Below are 6,187 nucleotides of genomic sequence, written 5' to 3' on the forward strand. Positions count from 1 at the left end.
TTTCTGTTCTATTCTATTCTGTTCTGTTCTGTTCCCTTACAAAATCCTTGATATTGGCATAGTGCTTGCAATGTTGCTGTCTGAGCTTTTTTCTTATAAACAACAAAAAGCACAAAAGTCCTCAAAAGGTAAAATGTGTTACAAAAAGGATACACTTAAAGAAAAAAATGGGGACTTATCAGGTAGCTTAAATTTTGAACACATGTGTATATTTAAAATACAGTTTCTTTACATTCACCCACACATATATGATACATTCCCAAACAAATTAAAAAGTCAATGTAATTAACATTCATTTGTACATTTTTAATGAGTAAAAAAATAAGTGTGTATTTGATTTATTCACTGCTACTTTTAAGTTGTATCATAAAAAAGAAGCATGATAATAAAAAAAATATTTATAAAGTAAAGGATATTTTTGTAGCCTAAGAATCTAACACAGTACAGTCCAATCAATCTACACCACCTCTTTAAAGATCTGTAAGAATTTACAGAGCCTAATCAATAAGAGATAATGGCTGTACTTTGAATGTACTGTACTTCATGAAAGACCGTTTCCCAATTGATTTAAAATGAAAAAGGTCCTTTCAAGAGAAGAGAACAAATCAATGCTCATAAAACACTATATATTTCTGTTCTTGTCCCAACGTCACCCACCATTTAATCCATCAATTGGTCACACGGTACATTTTCTTCCATTACTACTTTCCATCTCTCTCTCGTTTTTTTTATTTTTTTTTATTTTGCTTTGCTGCGTTATGTGATGCCTAATAAAATCCTGCACACAATCCATTAAAAGTAGAAAATCCACCCTTAGATACGTTTACTCTTACATATCATCAATCTGGGATGTGCAGCACATTCCAAGAGCTATTAGGTGATGAAGTGTCGCAATTTACTTTTTTCAGGCCTCTACTTTCTCTCAGATTTGTTGGTTACTAGTTGACATGGTGACTACATTTCCCAGAATACTGGAGAAAATGCTAAAATATACAGCTCTGGCATTTGCATTACGAGAAAAATACTAGAAATAAATGTGAAACAAGGTTATGAGACTTTCCCCCCCATGTTTGGATGAAATGAGGCCCTTGAAAGTTATTGTCTTTCAGTGCTGCACTGCATTGCTTTCTATTGAGGTTATGGGTGGTAGGGAAACCATTGTTTCCACACAGCAAGAAACAGTCCTCTGCAACAAACAAACAGCAAAACAGACCCAGTTAATTTGAAAATATATTGTCAGTGTATGGTTTTGGTGTTTGGTTTGAGCGAGTTCTCTTTTCATATACATTTTTATCCTCTTTACCTGAGAGGCTGCCCACAACAAAAGATTTAATACAATGCATCCCATGACTCAATACTTCATGCAAAATTGGGTCACCGGAGTGTTTAAACTGTGTGCCAAGTGAACAACAGGATAGTGGTTCAATGTCCATAGCTTCATAGCAAGCTGCTCTGCTTGGCAGGCAGCATCATAAGATCACCCCCAGGGAAAAGCTCTGCAACAGAGTACAGAACAATCAGGAATTGCAAAGACAAAGTCATCCCTTATTATGGGGTTTCATTCATGATTGGGGCTACTAAATACAGCATGTGGACACTTGATTGGTATTAATGTCACCGCAGTGCATTTAACGCATTCCCTTTTATATCTGCTTTTTCAAGTTTAGAGTTTTTGATTTCTGAATATGTTTTTCAGCCGTGCCAGTAATGTTTATTGAATACTGAATGCATCACCTGGCAGTAATTACAGCATCAATTGACATTTTAATGGACAAATCTTTCTGCTCCAACATTCTCAGTCTCTATCACTTTACATAAACAAGTGCATTTCACGCACGTCTGCCTTCCATTACCCTAGTGCATGCTGGGATAGACTCTGGCCCCCTGTCACGACCCTGACAAGCAAAAAGTGGGTACAGAAAATGGATGGTTGTGTGGATCGATAGACATGGGCTTCATTCTAAATCTTGGGCCATTAATTAAAAAGACCACATGTGGACTCAAACCAAATGATAGAGACGTTATGAGGAGAATTTTAATGCACCTAAAGTCAAGTGTATTTACTATTCAAACAATTCACCAATAAATCACAGCAAAGTATTGGCAGCTAAATTTCCATACAAACTTTCTTGATTTTCCACAATAATAATGGCTGCACTTTGAATGTACTGTACTTCATGAAAGACTGTTTCCCAGTTGATTTTAAATAAAAAAAAGGTCCCTTCAAGAGGCAAGAGCAAATAATAATAAAAATAATACTTGAGTTAAAATAATTTACTTTGAGTATGTAACACATTGCATGAACTTCTTAAACATAAAAAAAATCATAAAAATAACTTTATCCCTGCTGGATTGTTTACATGTATTGCTTACATGTATAGTATTTACTAGTGGGTGTTTTTCTCATTATATTCTTGGTAATGGAGAATCCTCACTAGCTGACTGTGCTGACAGTTCTACTGCCCAGAGCAAGGCCTGCAATCCCAGTGGAGCTATTGAGGAAAGGACAGGGTTTCAGTGCAGGAGCTGTTCCAGCAATCATCATAGGGAATGTGAAGTGTTTGGCCAATAATAACTGAGTAGGCAGATTAAAACTCAGAGGGAACACAGTCTAGTGCATCATAGAGTATCACAGCAAGACGTTGCCATACTCGCACTTCCTGGACCACAGTTTGAGTGTGCATAGCTTCAGGACTGTGTGAGTGGACTGGGATGTTAACTTGAGTGGTAAGATAAAATGTAGAGGAATGTAAATAGCTATGACTGAAAAGTGGTGTAGTCCCAGACAATACTGTGAAACAACATTTTTGTTGCCTAAACATCTCTATATTACTTACTGAGGGGCTCTGCCATTGCTGTTGATGTTAGAATCCAGTAAAAATCAGCACACTGTTCGGATTCCTGATGCTTTTTACAGAAAATGTTTTCTAACACAATACACACACTCTTGTTAGATTTATCATATTTAGATTTTACTTTATTGAGCTCTTTTTTTCATTTATAATTTTGATTTTATATGAACCCTTTCTTTGGTATATTTTTTGACCTAGCTATATTCTGTGATATTGTATTTATTTTAGTCGTTTAAGTTGTTTTGGCTGCTGTAACACAACTTCTTTGATAAATAATTTTAACAATAAATCATTAACATTTTCAATAAATATACACAGAAATTGTTACTATATATGGCAAACAATATCAAGATTACTTCTCTCAATACATAGTTACTTCATCAGGAAAATTGATTGTCCTACTGTCCGACCAAGACCTGCAGTCCCAGCGGAGCTATGTAGGAAAGTACAGCATTTCAGTGCAGGAGCTGCTCCAGCAATCCTCATGGGGAATGTGAAGTGTTTTGGCAATAATAACTCAACAGTAACTTGGCAGATGAGGTTAAGTTTACTTCTCTCGATACATAGTTACCTGATGTGTTAACAGACAGATGTTAGTTCTTGTGCCCTATACACCGCACAATTATAGAAACACTATAAACAACCTTAAAAATGATTAGTGGCTAAAAGTCACTCATCGCTACAACACAGTGGCATGTGAAAACATTGTTCTTGGCTAAAGTCTCAATAAATAATTATAGAAAAATCACAATACTAGTAAATGAATGGCTTTTCCACTTGATATTGTAGACATTTATGAAAAAAGTGCATAGAAGTTAAGGAAAGTGATCAAAACAACACAAAATAACTTAAATGTGGTAATTTAAATTAGATAAGGGCATTGTTTACACATACAGTATAAAGACATTTGCCATAGTGAAAAGGTATTCAATGATGTGAGAGAGCACAGATGAACTATGTCAGGCTACCAGCTTTTGTCTCAGTGCTCTACTCCTTGCACTATTATGAGACATCTGATTTGTTCAACATTTTAACAAATACCCCCAAGATAAATGCTGCCTCAAAGTGATTAATTTATTACAGAAGGCTCAGTCATGGTGCTCCATTGATAACTAAACCTTAACATAATTCTTAGACATGCAAGCGCTGCAAAATAAATTGCCTTTCCCCAACAGAGACAAATCGCAAATCAACTGAAATAACCTTCACGAATAAATTTACATTCCCACATTAGCATGCTTTTAATTTTTTTCCTCAATGGCATTGCTATTTATGGTATTAAGTTCTATTTTAAAAAGAACAGTAAACTATTATATTGTTTAAAAAAAAGCACGTCTTTGACTTGTACACTGTATTGCTTTTTTAATCTTTTTTATACAGTACTTAACATCTTCACATTTACCTTCAAATGATAACCAGATTCATAAGTTGTTTTGCACCTAAAACAATTTATGCTCAATTTTGATATTTAACATTTAAATGCATGTGCCTTCATTGAATTATTGCATAGTTTCTCAGTACGTTTTCCACCCCTGAGGAACAGGAGCTAATTTCTCCTATATCCTATATCCTTTCACCTCTCGCTTTTTAAAACCATTTTGGTCCTCTAGCAATTATATCCAACTGTGTGATAGTTCCGTATATCTGCCACTTACTGTTCATTAAATGTCAGTAGGAATTAAAGGCAAGAAAGCCCTGCAGGATGAATAATGTAATATGTGAGGCATTAATTGACTGGTGTTCACTACAAAGAACCTGGTGAATCTCTTGGATGCAGAAGAGCGATCGATATTGTTGCCCAGAAGAGATGTTCTGTTGTTGTGCTCTCAGATATGAATATTAATGACTTGTGGTTGGAGGCACGAAGTAACAGATCGACCGTTTTATAAATAATAACTGGGTGAGATGATATGGATTTTTCAAGCCTCTCTTAGAAACATTTTGCTAATAAAACTAATACATCATCTGCGCTACAAATGAGACGTTGGACACTCCGGTAAGACCACCTAACTGAGCTGTGTTAATGGATGAACACAAATACTAATATTGCACTCACACAGTGATATTTGGTGTATTATCTGCATCTGAGGTCACAAGATGTTATTCTTTTCCGGCTGTGATGCAAAACAAACATATGCACTGTTCAAAATTAACTGCAAATAGTCACAGCTGGTTACTGGTGTATTATTCAAGTTCAGGTCTGTGTTTGTTTGCCTCCACGAGTCTAGCCTATGTGTGCTTTATGTGTGTAAGCCTGTAAATAATGCATTTCATGTTTAACTTTTACCACTGCTTCCCGTTCCATTTTCCAGCCTTATTCCGAGTCCGACAGCTGGCTTCATTGTTTGCGCTTCCACATAATTGCGTTACATGTGATTACACTTGGTGTGTGAACAGCAGTGTTACTTCGCAGGCGTTCCATCTAAACATGAACATCCACAGTCATTAGAGCTAGGTTAGCTTATACTGATGCAAGAGGTACTTAGCCCTAATGTACCACCATTTTCATCATTATTGTGCAAATTTATGCAGCTAAGTGCAGCAAAAAGTCCTCTCATCACCTACACTGGGAGGAACCTGATTGTGATGTAAGGTTTTCCACATATTGTTGTTCTTGAATGCACAGAGTCTCAGAGGAAGATGTTATGTTATACAGGATACGTAAAACATTTATTGAAACAAATGTTTGAAACTGAGTCGTTGTTCTGCTCAGTGTTCTCTTTAAAATACTCCGTATTTTTCTAGGTTTCTTTTTTTTTGGTATACTGCAATATCCTGGGTCCTGGGTAAATTACAGAAGACTTTGAATACTTTAATTTTACTCTGCCTGTAGAGTGTAAAACAGGGGTGTTAAACATAAGGCCTGGGGGCCGGGATCAGCCTGCTCCATTCTAGCCCACTGGGCAGCTTTAGAAAATGTGAAGATGGGCATAAATTTTGGGCTTTTAACTGCTTTGTCATAAATTTTGCAGCTTTACAATCTGGGCAATGAAATACTAGAACTTTTTCTGTCATTGTACACATTTACTTTTTACAATTTAAGCCCAAAGAATCATACAGATAGACTTCAACAGCATTTCTTTACCCCATAGAAAAACTGTATTGTTGACATTGCGCTTCTATTTCTTATGTTAAAATAATCTCAGGGATTAAATGTGTTTTTAAAGTTCTTTACACTGACACAAAGAAGAATTTCGCTGACCATTTTACAATGTAAAATGTGTTTGAGATTTTGTTTTGTTTACCTCGCCTACTAACTATTCCATTGTGTTACTGGTTCCTTGGTGAACTTTACTCACATGACTGGATTCACTTATTTGAAGTCGTCCCCTGAA

Source organism: Aulonocara sp. 'chitande type north' Nkhata Bay, linkage group LG23 (genome assembly GCF_057382095.1).
Source record: "Aulonocara sp. 'chitande type north' Nkhata Bay isolate Kocher_YH1m ecotype deep benthic linkage group LG23, A_spYH_male_GT1.1, whole genome shotgun sequence".
Lineage (NCBI taxonomy): Eukaryota > Metazoa > Chordata > Actinopteri > Cichliformes > Cichlidae > Aulonocara > Aulonocara sp. 'chitande type north' Nkhata Bay.